The 13,100-nt window shown below is 39.5% G+C and overlaps 1 long non-coding RNA gene across 1 annotated transcript in view; it reads left to right on the top strand.

The window, feature by feature from the left end:
• The window catches only part of LOC127659362 (uncharacterized), a 52,451-nt gene that overhangs the window by 21,893 nt on the left and 17,458 nt on the right, over positions 1-13,100 (top strand). The window lies entirely within an intron of this gene.

Raw genomic sequence — 13,100 nt, forward strand, 5'->3', positions numbered from 1 at the left:
AGAGTCAAGAGATTACACTGAGAAAAATACAGTCATTTTCATTAGTGCTGAGTGGTACTATCAACCATCTCATTCCTCAAGCTGGCCTGAAGCCAGTCTGATGTAAAATTACTCTTTCATGTTAATTTAATAGTCATATCCAAATCCATGTTCACCCTGGGTTGCTCAGGCCCTGCTGAATGCACTGTAATGCCACCAGAGGGGCTGTGAGAATTACCCTATTAGTGCATCATCTTTTTTCTCTCACTGTCTCATTGTCTTTTTTTTTGTTCCAGTCAGCTCTTTGTCTTTTTATAATCAATTTGTAAAATATTTTATGCATATATTTCCTCATTTCATTTCCAAATATCAGCATTGTTTGATGAAGTTGCCTACTTTAAAGTAAATATTTTTTATTTTTTATTTTTTTGTATGTGTATCATGAGCAAACATTAGACTACATGGGCGAAAAAATTGAATGGTGCGGTATTTAAAAAAAAAATTTATAATTATGTTCGATTTTTTATTTTATTTTTATCTCTATTTTTTCCAAGAGACTACTTGCTCAATAGATTACATTTGAATTAAAAAACTGTTGGATGTAACTTCTGTTACAACAATGGGAATTTGTTTCCAAACAGGTTCCCAAACACTCCTATAGCCCCAGCCCCATCTACCATCATTCAACAAACAAGTAATCCCATCCCAAACTCAATGCATTGGACAGAACATGACATGTCATACCATTCAAACAAACATAGCTATAATTTGAAAGTGCCACAGTGTTTCAGAAAGTAAAACATTCAAATGATTTAATAAGCTTTAAGGAACTGTCTTTATCTTGTTTCTCATTGTGATGTGTATCATCCCCTGTTCAAATGACAGTGATGTACTACTGGGCTATGGTTTGCTCACAACATCCAGAAACCATGCCAACCTGACTAGTCATATCCTCTGATCTCATCCACACCCTAAAGTCTCTCTGTTCAGACTCCCTCTCTACTCACAGTTCCCAAAGACGTTCCAAACTGCTGCTATCAAAGAAAAATCAACAGCCGTACTCCACATATATATTGTGTTCTGTTAAGCCCAAACATGAACCGGTTCCAGTCCAACATCCTGTTGATGGCCGGGAATGTTTATTGTTTTCTCTGCCTCAGCCCATGCTCCCTTCCTTCTCATTTTCAATTAGGTTGACTGTGAGAGCTAGTCTTGATCTTTCCATCTCGCCTGTCTGAAAAGACCTCGAACTGGGCCACTTAACCGACCGCCTGTCAATCAATTCCAATAGGGCGTAAATCAGGGTGGACAGCTCTACTGTGTGGTGCCGTGTTGACAAATTTATGAGAGGGCTACCTCACAGTGAATTCATGTTGTTTAAATCCCAGCTCTTACTTAAGCCACTAAAATGAAAGTTGGATGCACTCATGCCTTATGCTGAAAGGAGGGCATTAAAAGAAGAAATTCAGTGTGAAATATTATTTGGATAAAGAGCTAATGGCATGAGTATGCACATTATTGCTTCATCAAATACTCAAACCAAGTATTTATATGGCTTTCTTTGCCAGAATACTATACTTTTTAAACTTTTACCTGTAGCACATTATAGATCCTTATACAATTAGCAAAAAGGAACGTAAACGCTTCATCTAGGGATGGGTTTTCAATACTGATGTTGTAAACTATGTTTTTTTTATACTAATGATTTTATTATTCATTTAGCATGAATAATAATGTGTATCATGAGCTTCAAAGTGATTTTTATTTAACAAATATAATAGAACTTTTTTAATCCTTATTCCATGAATATTCCGCCCATCTTTATGTGTGCTGAAAAGCACAAGCAATCAGAAATAGCGCTCAGTAACCCCTGCTAAAAAGACCAACATTGCTGTTCATAATCTTATGCTGTGTGCTGGGTGCTGGTCCCCCAACATAGCATGCTAGTGTCCCTACCAGTCTTTTAAATTAGCTTAACTATCTTCATAAGAAAGACCATGCTGGTAACTACCAAGCTAAATGTGACATTTATTACAGGCTAATAAGTAGTTGTGATATTTGATATAAACTATAGAAGATGTTATATGATTGATTGTATACTCATTCATTGTTGAGATCATTGTTATTAATTGGAAATAATAATAAAAAAGGGAAATCTGTAGGATATTTAATGTTAATGTATTTTTATGACTATAATCACCCATTTTATCATAAGAAATAATCAAAACATTCCATTTAGTAGAGGTATCTGTACTGGTATTGGATATGATATATCAACTGGATATTGGCATTGTTGGCCTTGATAGTATTTATTTTGGTGTCGGACTTAAGAAAAAAAAAATGGTATTGGCCATCCCTACCTTTAGCCTAACACAACCTTTAGTTAATTTTCTGATTTATTTCTACATCTGCCAACTGAATATATCAGATTTTTTATTTTCATTTTATATGGGTGTCTGTGAAATGTATGTTAAGAACTCTAGTCTAAAATTAAACAGATTCATGTGATTCATTGTTGGGATTATAGTTGGTGGAGTTACTTGAAATCTCCTCACTAAAATATTTATTTTAGAGATTTGTTTGACAACATGGACCAATGATAAATCTTTAATCTAAAGAATGAGTAAAGAGTGTAGGCATTCCACCAAGTGTGTGTTAGTGATAAATGCTGTCAAACCTAATTAGGTCTTATTTGTCTGAATTTTAAGTAGTGTGACTTGAATGTTTCTCTTAAACTCTTAAGTACATGATTAAAATTTTTGTTTTTTAGTCCATGTCTGCTTGCTTTGAGGCCAAATGCTAGTGTATTCCAAAGTATACTTTAGTTAGACAAGAACACTAGGCATCTGCGTACAGGTCAGGTGATGCAAATTTTGTCATCAGCAGAGTGCTCCTGCACTGAAACTGTGTGGCCCGAATTTTCTAACTGTGTGTACTGAAAAATGTGCATGCACAAGGACATATTTGCATTATTAGTGGGTCCACAAAGTGCCAACAGTTGAGGTGTTGCTTTGCTTTCAAGAAGTGCAAGAAGAAGAAGATACAATAGCGTGTATAGAACAAAAGAAGAATGTGAAAATGACAGTGGATGTGCACATGAAGAGCATGTGTGTGAGGAGGTCAGGAGGTACATGCATTTGTATAACTAAATTCTGAAGGACTTTAAATACATCTTAATGGGTCATAGCAATGAACAAACCGCTTGTGTACTGTATGTGTGCATAGTCAAATGGAGAATAATTTTAAAGGCTAGCGTTCGGCTGTGAACAGACATTTACGTAAAAACCAAAGTATACTTTGGGCTTAAGAGCTAAAAAAAAATGGTTCCTTAACAGGCTAATTAAGCCTCCGAGAGGGATAAAGGGCAATTGCGGGCGGTGGTGCGGGAGAGAGAGATCGTTTACGGACATGTCTGTCGTGTGTGTTTGTCTTTTGTTTCAGTTTTATATTAAACTATTATTTATATTTTCAAGCCGGTTCTCGCCTCCTCCTTTCCATTGAACTACGTTACAATTGTCTAGTCACAGTTCCTTCTCTTTTAGAAGAATAACTCCTGTTGAGGTCAAGGATTCTATTGATTGTCTAAAGGTGGGTAGTGGTCCTAGGTTAGATGGCATTGAAACTAAATTTCTTAAATTATCATCTAATATTCTCATGTACCCTCTTTGTGATCTTTATAACATGTCTTTATCTACTTGTGAAATACCTGCCATATGGAAATGTTCATGTATTACTCCTCTGCACAAAGGGGTCGATGTACTTGAACTTAATAATTATAGACCAATTTCAATCATTTGTTATAATGCAAAAGTATTTGAAAAACTAATTTATGATCAGTTGTCATATTATCTCAATAAGTATAATATTTTATCACCTTTTCAATCTGGCTTTTGATCAAATCATTCCACAACTACTGCTTTGTTAAAACTTACAAACAATATTTTCTCTGCAGCTAACGATTGTAAATTAACAGGTGCAATCTTCATTGATTTGACCGAGGGTTTTGATCTGGTTGACCACTACCTTCTTTTGGATAAACTTGATTCAAGTAATGCTTTTCTTTGGTTCAGTTCTTATCTTCATAACAGAAAACAGTTAGTTGTCATACAATAAAGCAAATTCGATACATTAGTACAACAACAAGGCGTGTCTCAAGGCTCAACTCTTGGTCCACTTCTTTTTACCATTTTCATTAATGACCTCCCCTCGATTGTTTCTGAATGTTGTGTTCAGCTTTATGCAGATGATATGGTAATATACACATCTAAAATATATTTATTACAGATTGAATTAGCTTTGCAGTTTGATTTTAATACTCTACAACACAGGCTCATAGCTAATAAATTACAACTCAATAAAACTAAATCTCACACTATGATATTTGGTACTCGCCAAAGTATTACATTCAAATCTAAAGCGTATTCATGTGTTATTGTCTTGATGGTATGCCACTGCAAAGAGTTGAACTCACCAAATACTTGGGCCTATGGCTTGACTCTGAACTTTCATTTAAATGCCATTTTAATTATATTATGAAGAAAATTTACTTTGGTATTGGTGTTCTTTACTGATACAGAAACTGCTTTTCATTTACTGTTAGAAAGAAGCTTGCGTTTCAACACATCTTAACAATATTGGATTATGTTGATGTTGTTTATCAGGCTGCATCCAAAACTAATCATCATCCTCTTAATAGAGTTTATAATAGACTATGTAGATTTGTTCTTGGATGTCCTTTCATAACTCATAATTGACAAAGTATGAAAATCTTAATAAGAAGACAGCGACATTGGCTGCAGTTTATCTTTAAATGTATACATTTCAATTATCCTCGTTATTTAAAACCTCTAATTATCAATTGAGACACTCTTTACAGCTCTTTTTTTAAGTCAATAGCTAAGAAATCCTTTATGTTTAAAGCTCCTTCTGATTGGAATAATTTACCTGTAAATATTCGATCCATATCATCTCACCACTTGTTAAAAAATGCACGGGCACCTTATTATACAATTAGATGTTCATGTTCATATTAACACTTCTATAATAATTATGTTTTATAATTTTACTGCTTAATTCTATCACTGACATTAATACTCTATAATCTTTACAGGAATTATCCATTTTCATGCTCTATTTGGAGTATGATCTGATATTTTTTTTGTCCCCCTCCACCCTCAAGGTGTATGTTGCCGCCATCGTGGCTCAACACGACACAATAGACGGCTGTCCCCCTCCACCCTCAAGGTGTATGTTGCCGCCATCGTGGCTCAACACGACACAATAGACGGCAAGTCTCTGGGTAAGCACGACTTAATTATCAGGTTCCTAAAAGGCACCCGGAGGCTAACTCCCTCCGGCCAAGCCTGTTCCCCTCCTGGGATCTATCGGTGGTCCTCACGGGCCTCCGGAGACCCCCCTTCGAGCCACTAGATCAAAACGGCCCTGCTGATCGCACTCGCCTCCATCAAGAGGGTCGGGGACCTGCAAGCGTTCTCTGTCAGCGACACTTGCCTGGAGTTTGGTCCGGCAGACACATACGTGATCCTAAGACCTCAACCGGGCTATGTGCCCAAGGCTCCTACCACACCCTTCAGAGATCAGGTAGTGAACCTGCAAGCGCTGCCCCGGGAGGAGGCAGACCCAGCCCTTTCGTTGCTGTGTCCAGTACGTGCTTTGCGTATCTATCTGGACCGCACACAGAGACGTTCTGAGCATCTCTTTGTCTGCTTCGGGGGACAGCAGAAAGGGAACGCTGTCTCCAAACACAGGCTCGCCCACTGGGTTGTCAATGCCATTTCATTGGCTTATCACACCCAGGCCATGTTTTGTATATAATATTTGTATATGCAATTAATCGCGATTTAATCAATCGGGACACCATGTAATTCGGTTAAAATATATATAAATATATACTGGTGGCCAAAAGTTTGGAATAATTTACAGATTTAAAGTTTTTGAAGAAAATTGGTACTTTAATTCATAAGTGTTATTCAACTAATCACAAAGTATAATCAGGACATTACTGATGTAAAAACCGCACCATCACTATTTGAGAATTTATTTTGGATCTAATCTAAACAGGCCCCATTTCCAGCAGACATCAATCCAACACCCAACACCTATCCTTGAGTAATTATGCTAAACTGCTAATTTTCTACAAGAAAATCACTTGACATTATATCAAACACAGTTGGAAGCTTCTTGGTTCGTTAAATTAATCTTAACATTGTCATTCTTTTTTTTAGTTGCCACAGTATGTAATAGACTAGCATGGCTTAAGGTCAATATTAGGTCAAAAATGGCAAAAAAGGAACGGCTTTCTCTAGAAACTCACCAGTCAATCATTATTTTGAGTAATGAAGGCTATACAATGCTTGAAAAAAAAACAACTGAAGATTTCATAGAAAGGTGTACACTACATTCTTCAAACACAAAGGACAGCTTGCTCTAACAAGGACAAACAGATATGTGGAAGGCCCAGATGTACAACTAAACAAGAGGAAAAATACATCAGAGTATCTAGTTTGAGAAATAGACACCTCACATGTCCTCTGACAACTTCATTGAATTCTACCCACTCAACACCAGTTTCATGTACAACAGTAAAGAGATGACTCAGGGGTGCATGCCTTATGGGAAGAACTGCAAAGGGGAAAAAACACTTTTGAAAGAGAAAAACAAAAAGATAAGGTTAGGCCTTGTTCAGACTGCCAATAAAAATCGGAATGTTTGCATAAATGCGTCCGTTGCACTGACATCTGTGGTTATGATGTCATTTAAGAGACTGGTGTTGGCCCACCTGAAGGACTTTACTGGACCCTTTCTGGATCCCCTTCATTTTGCTTATCGAGCAAACAGGTTAGTGGATGATGCAGTCAACATGGGATTGCACCATATCCTGCAACGTCTAGGCAGACCAGGGACATATGTAAGGATATTTTTTTGTGGAATTCAGTTTTACTTTGAATAAAACTGAGAATCATCTGAGAATCATCCCAGCTATTCTCTGGGCTAAATTAAATCAACTCTCTGTTCCCACCTCTATCTGTCAGTTGATCACCAGCTTTCCGACAGATAGGCAGCAGTTAGTGAGACTGGGGTAATTCAATTACAGCACTTGTACGATCAGCACTGGTGCCCCCAGGGATGTGTGCTCTCCCCACTACTCTTCTCCTAGAACACAAATTACTGCACTGCCAAGGACCCTCTGTCAAACTCCTGAAGTTTACAGATGACACTACTGTCATCTGCCTCATCCAGGATGTTGATGAGTCTGCATGCATAAGGGAGGTTGAACAGCTGGCTGTCAGCTGCAATCAAAACAACGTGGAGCTGAACACGCACAAAACAGTGGAGATGATAGAGTATTTTAGGAGGACTTTAACAGCAGTGGAGTCATTCATGTTCCTAGGATCTACCATCTCACTGGACCTGAATTGGGAGACCCACGTTGACTCCATTGTGAAAAAGACCCAGCAGAGGTTGTACTTCCTTCACCAGTTGAGGAACTTCAACCTGCCACAGGCGCTGCTGATACAGTTCTACTCAGCAGTCATTGAGTCTGTCCTCTGACCTTCAATAACTGTCTGGTTTGGTTCAGCTACAAAATCAGACATCTGGACAGAGATATATTATTATATCATGTTATTTTTGTGTATTAAGGTTATTGCTTGTACATAATTTTACGGAGTGCCAAGTCCTCTCATTGCTGCTAATAATACTCAAGGTATTACTGTAACTTACTGTTACCATAAATTAGATTTGCTGTGTTGTCGTCCAATCACGTTGGGCTGTTTGTGCATTTCCATCATCGTGGTTGAGACTGGCACACTGAGTTATCCAATAAAGAGCCATCTACCATGGCAGATGGATTACGAGCCATTCACTCGTTTCTCTCCTACGAACGCTAAACCAGCTTCAGTGCCGTCGCCCTATTCTCTCTCTTTTGTTCTAACCGCACATACACATGACCCCTCAAAAACATACCCACACACACATTTGGTGAGCAGATTAACTTGGCGATAGGACCCAGCTTTGTCCCTAAGTTATCGTACCAGTGGAGACGCGTGTTAAACAGGCAGACACCATTAACCAGTCTCTCAGCCCACATTCGCACCACATTCTCTGGCCGGAAACCTTGTGTGATGTACTTTCCACGAGAGCTACATCGCACACATACACACACCTACTCTCCTCTCGTATTATAGGCTTATCTGCTACCATATCTAATCATGTTAACCGTTAACTGTTTGGAAGTTTATCGACTGCATTGTAGTGATTATTAATTGATATTTCTGCATCAATTAACTTTGTTATACTAAACAAAAAGTGTGTTGGTATTGGTCTGCATGCCCCCGTGTCAAGGGCTGGCATGGGATATCAGTGTTTGGATTCAAACCTTCATTGTTTACCTTTTGAATGTTGAAGTTCTCCAGATGTTGACATTCTTAAGTGAACAATCCTATATTGAGACTATACTGTCTGGTAATTAGTCACTGATTCCAGTGTGGTGCCCTGGCAACATTAATTCTTATTAATATTCTATTGATTTTGATCATTGATTGTTATCTTTGATGATTGTTAATTTGAAGGAATAAAAAGCTATTGTTGATTCTAATCAATGTTGTATTGATTTTATTAATTATATTATTTTCGATAATTGTTGATTTGAAGTATAAATAAGCTAATGATGATTCTAATCAATGTTCTGTTGATTTTAATAATTATCTTTGATCTTTAATTATTTCAATAAACAAACCCGCTCCTGAACGAAGCCCCAACTTATATGCTTATATATACAGATGAAGTCAAAAGTTTACATATGCTTAGGTTGAAGCATAAAAGTCATTAAGTCATTAAAACTCATATTTTAACCACTCCACAGATTTCATATAAACAAGTTGTTTAGGACATCAACTTTGCGCATGACACAAGAAATGTTTCCAACAATTGTTTACAGTCAGATTGTTTCACTTAATTGTGTGGCAGGTTAAGTGATTTTACCATCCTATGGCTTTTGTTTTTGCTGCTTGCTTACCGGCAATTGTTTTGCTGTTATGCTTTGTGGCTTGCTTGGGCTGTCCGGTTATGAACCTCGCATTCGCTGTGCTGCATATCAGCTCCTGTTTGTGTAGTTTGTTTCCCATTTGTGCTGTCTTTTTTTTGTTTTCTTTAACACTAGGACGACCGGAATTCTATAACTACTAGAATGGCCATAGCGGTCATTCTGACTGTTCATACTAGACAGTCATATTTACATTCGAAGCTTCTAATGTCTGTCGTCATATTTTATGAAGTAATCACCCTAAAAAATTTATAAATCCTCGAACAAAATCCTCAATTTGAATAAAATAGAATAATATGGATCATGGAGCGCCAAGCGAACGCAGATAGTCCTACATAATATGATCTTTTTTTGTAATATATAATAGTGCTATATATATATATTAGCTGCTAGAGACTGCCCCGGAAGGTGCGTGTCTCGCTTTTTGTCCAGCAACTTTTTTCACCACAGTGAAAATGTTTTTGAAAGTCTAAACGCCAACAAGCATGGTTTGAGGCAGAATATTTCATTAGATAAAAACATGTTGTGAATTTTGGACTTTACAACGCTCTGGAGTGTAATGTTTTGACAACACAATCCTATGCAGCCACCACTGGAATCAAAATCCACAAATAAATTAATCAGTTTATTAATAATAAACAAGAGGACACAAAATTTAATTTCTAATGAATGTGAAAATGTATTAGTTCATCGACAACCACAGAACCTGCTATTGTAGCTAATTACACATACACAGGGCCGGACTGGGACACAATTTCAGGCCGAGAAATCCTACACCCATCCAGGCCATCCTATGCACCCAAATAAAATTTAGAAACACGGACAACCTTGTTTTTTTCCCCCTAAATTAAATTTTATTTCACAGTATGACCATAACATAAAAACATAAACAACCAACCTAGAAGTAAAGCAGCAAATGGAACAGTATAAAGAGTGTCACTCTTCACAGTATGTCAACCACTTCCTGTTTATTTTGTCTTTGCTGTAGAAGATGTAAGGAATGGCCTGTTTTGGGCTTTGCTGTGGATGGTAGCGGAAAAAAGGGTCTAAATCCTTAGGCTGTGGCCGTGCAAAATAATTAAAGGCTTTCTCTTAAACGGTACCCTCACTTTCTTTTTCCTTCTCTTCATTTTCCCTAATATCGCTCTGTCTCTCCCTTCTACCAGGATCATCAGCCTCATACATTAAGTAAAGAGGAGTACTAGTGTTATTGGAAATTTAAACTAAAACATTACCATATATATATATATATATATATATATATATATATATATATATATATATATATATATGTGTGTGTGTATGTAGTTATAAAGTGTGTGTATTTTTCTTGTACCTGTCTATTCTCCACCTGTCACTTCTGGCCTCATGTTACAAACAGAACTGTCCCACACTCACAACTCCCTTATTGTAATTTGTTTGCCCAGAATCTACATTTATTTTAGTAAAAATCAAAGTGTTATATTTATGACAAAATGTTGTTTTTTTTTTATCTTAAAACTACTTAAATATCCAACATTTATCAACACTATATTTCATACAATATGTTATTTGTTTTTCTTATTTGCTTCTACCTGTCATCTCACTCCCTGGCTGAATCTGATGTGTGATCATTGCACCACAGCTAGTGCTAGGTTGGCTGTCTCCACCTTCATTTGATGAAGAAAAAAAAAAGAAGGAAATTTGTATTACCTTATTAAATGTATGCATCATCTTTCATGTCAAATTCTTACATTTGATCAATAAATTCAGTTATAATAATAAGACACTATAGGGCTATTACCCATCAAATTAAAAAATGTGCACTGCAATTACAACTGCAATAAATTATGTTATGAGATTGATGTTTTAAATAAATGTTTGAATATAAAAAAATGCAATACTTAAACATTAAACTAAACCCGCCAATAGGTCTTAATTAGTGAGTCATTCATACAAAAGATTCGTTCAAAACGCTGAATCATTCAGTAACAAAACACTGCGCTGCTGTAGCTTTCCTTGGGAACTATTTTAGTCGGTGAAATAGAACAAAAACAGTTAATATGGTTTGTGTCTAAAATGTAAAACTTAATAATAAATATTAACCAAGCTTATTGAACAATAAATTCAATGTAACATTTTCAATCGTGATAATATTCAGCAAAACAGCTCCCTTAGTTGTGTTATGTTAAACTAAATATGTTATAAATAAAAAAAAAACAACAATTAGAATTTTTACATCAGTACATTTCTTCTGTGAGTTTTCTGTGTGCACTCATTTGTTTTGATTTCTCCACGAATGTAACGTTACAGGGCGCTACCGCTTACATTTGCTAGCAGTTCAATACTATGTTAACAAAGAAAAAAGTACAGTATTACAGCTGAAACTGACCTGCACTTGAAGCCCTGAACATCATCGGGACACCTGCTGCAGGGGCACTCCTGCCCGTAAAAAGCAGAGGTCTGTCCAGGGTCGGAGTGTTTTGAGGCAGGCGGGGGTGATCCTTACCCGATGCGTGCCGTGGTGCCATGCTTGTCTCGGGACTCGTGTCTGGAGCCAGTGCTGGAGTGGTCTCATATGCATCAACCCCAGCGGCGCGACCGCCACGGAGGACGCCATATGCCCCAGGAGCCTCTGGAAAAGTTTTAGAGGGACCACTGTGCCTGGCTTGAAGGAAGCAAGGCAATCCAGCACCGACTGAGCACGCTCGCTCGTGAGACATGCTGTCATTGAGACTGAGTCTAACTCCAGCCCGAGAAAAGAGATGCTCTGAACCGGAGTGAGCTTGCTCTTTTCCCAGTTGACCTGAAGCCCCAAGCGGCTGAGGTGCCGGAGCACCTGGTCTCTGTGTGTGCATAGTAACTCTCGAGAGTGTGCTAGGATGAGCCAGTCGTCGAGGTAGTTGAGAATGCGGATGCCGGCTACTCGTAGCGGGGCAAGGGCCGCCTCTGCGAACTTCGTGAAGGCGCGAAGGGACAGAGACAGGCCGAAGGGGAGGACTTTGTACTGAAACGCCTGGCCGTCGAACGTGAACCGTAAGAAGGGTCGGTGTCGTGGAAGAATTGAGACGTGGAAGTACGCGTCCTTCAGGTCTACCGCTGCGAACCAATCTAGATGCTGAACGCCAGCCAGAATATTTCTCTGCGTAAGCATTTTGAATGGGAGTTTTAACAAGGCCCGATTGAAAACTCGCAGGTCCAGGATTGGTCGTAAGCCGCCGCCTTTCTTGGGTACAATGATGTAAGGGCTGTAGAAACCCTTCCTCTTTTCGGTTGGAGGGACGGGCTCTACCGCGCCCTTGGCTAAGAGGGTCGCGATTTCCGTTCGCAGGGAACTGGCATGCTTGCCGTGTACTGCGGAAAAGCAGACGCCCCTGAAGGGGGGCGGGAGCTGGGCAAACTGAATTGCGTAACCAAGTCGAATGGTCCGGTGCAGCCAGCGTGATGCGTTGGGAAGCGAAAGCCACGCTTCCCAGCTCTGCGCTAGGGGCACCAAAGGGACGAGTATTTTGGACGTACCCGGCGGGGCCTCGCAGCGGGGCGGAACAGGTAATGCAGCGTCGGCCGGCCGGGGGACAGTCGTGGGCAGGCGGAAGGCGGGATCGCCGCGTCCGGTGTACCGGGGCTGCCGTAATCTGAAAGCAGATTGCCGTGAGAACGGCATTTGCGGGCCAGGTGACCCAGAGGCAAAGGAAATAGCTCTTATTGAGAATGTGGGTACCACAGCCCCCATCAGGGGGTGTGGCAAATTAAAAAACAAAGGATTCTCCTCCCGGGACAGAACGGTCTTACCACCTCCGGAGCTAACGTCTTCGGCTCTGGGTCGGCTGTCTCAGGAACGCTTGGGAGCCTTCCGGGTCCTAGAGGGGTTCGTAAGACAGGGGGCGTGTGCCTGCGGGGTGCTCAACGCTGGGGCTGAGAGCTGGGCCCGGGTTGAGGAGGAGGAGCTGGTTTCTTTGCAGGGGGACGCCCTCGGCGGGCAGACGGGGCAGGTTCCGTAGCGGCAGGTCTGCGGCGGGGCATGATGCTTGAGAGGTGGCCTCCATCTGCTTCTTCACCGCGGAGAACTATTGGGTGA

The sequence above is a fragment of the Xyrauchen texanus genome, chromosome 18, assembly GCF_025860055.1.
Source record: "Xyrauchen texanus isolate HMW12.3.18 chromosome 18, RBS_HiC_50CHRs, whole genome shotgun sequence".
NCBI classification, from domain to species: Eukaryota; Metazoa; Chordata; class Actinopteri; order Cypriniformes; family Catostomidae; genus Xyrauchen; species Xyrauchen texanus.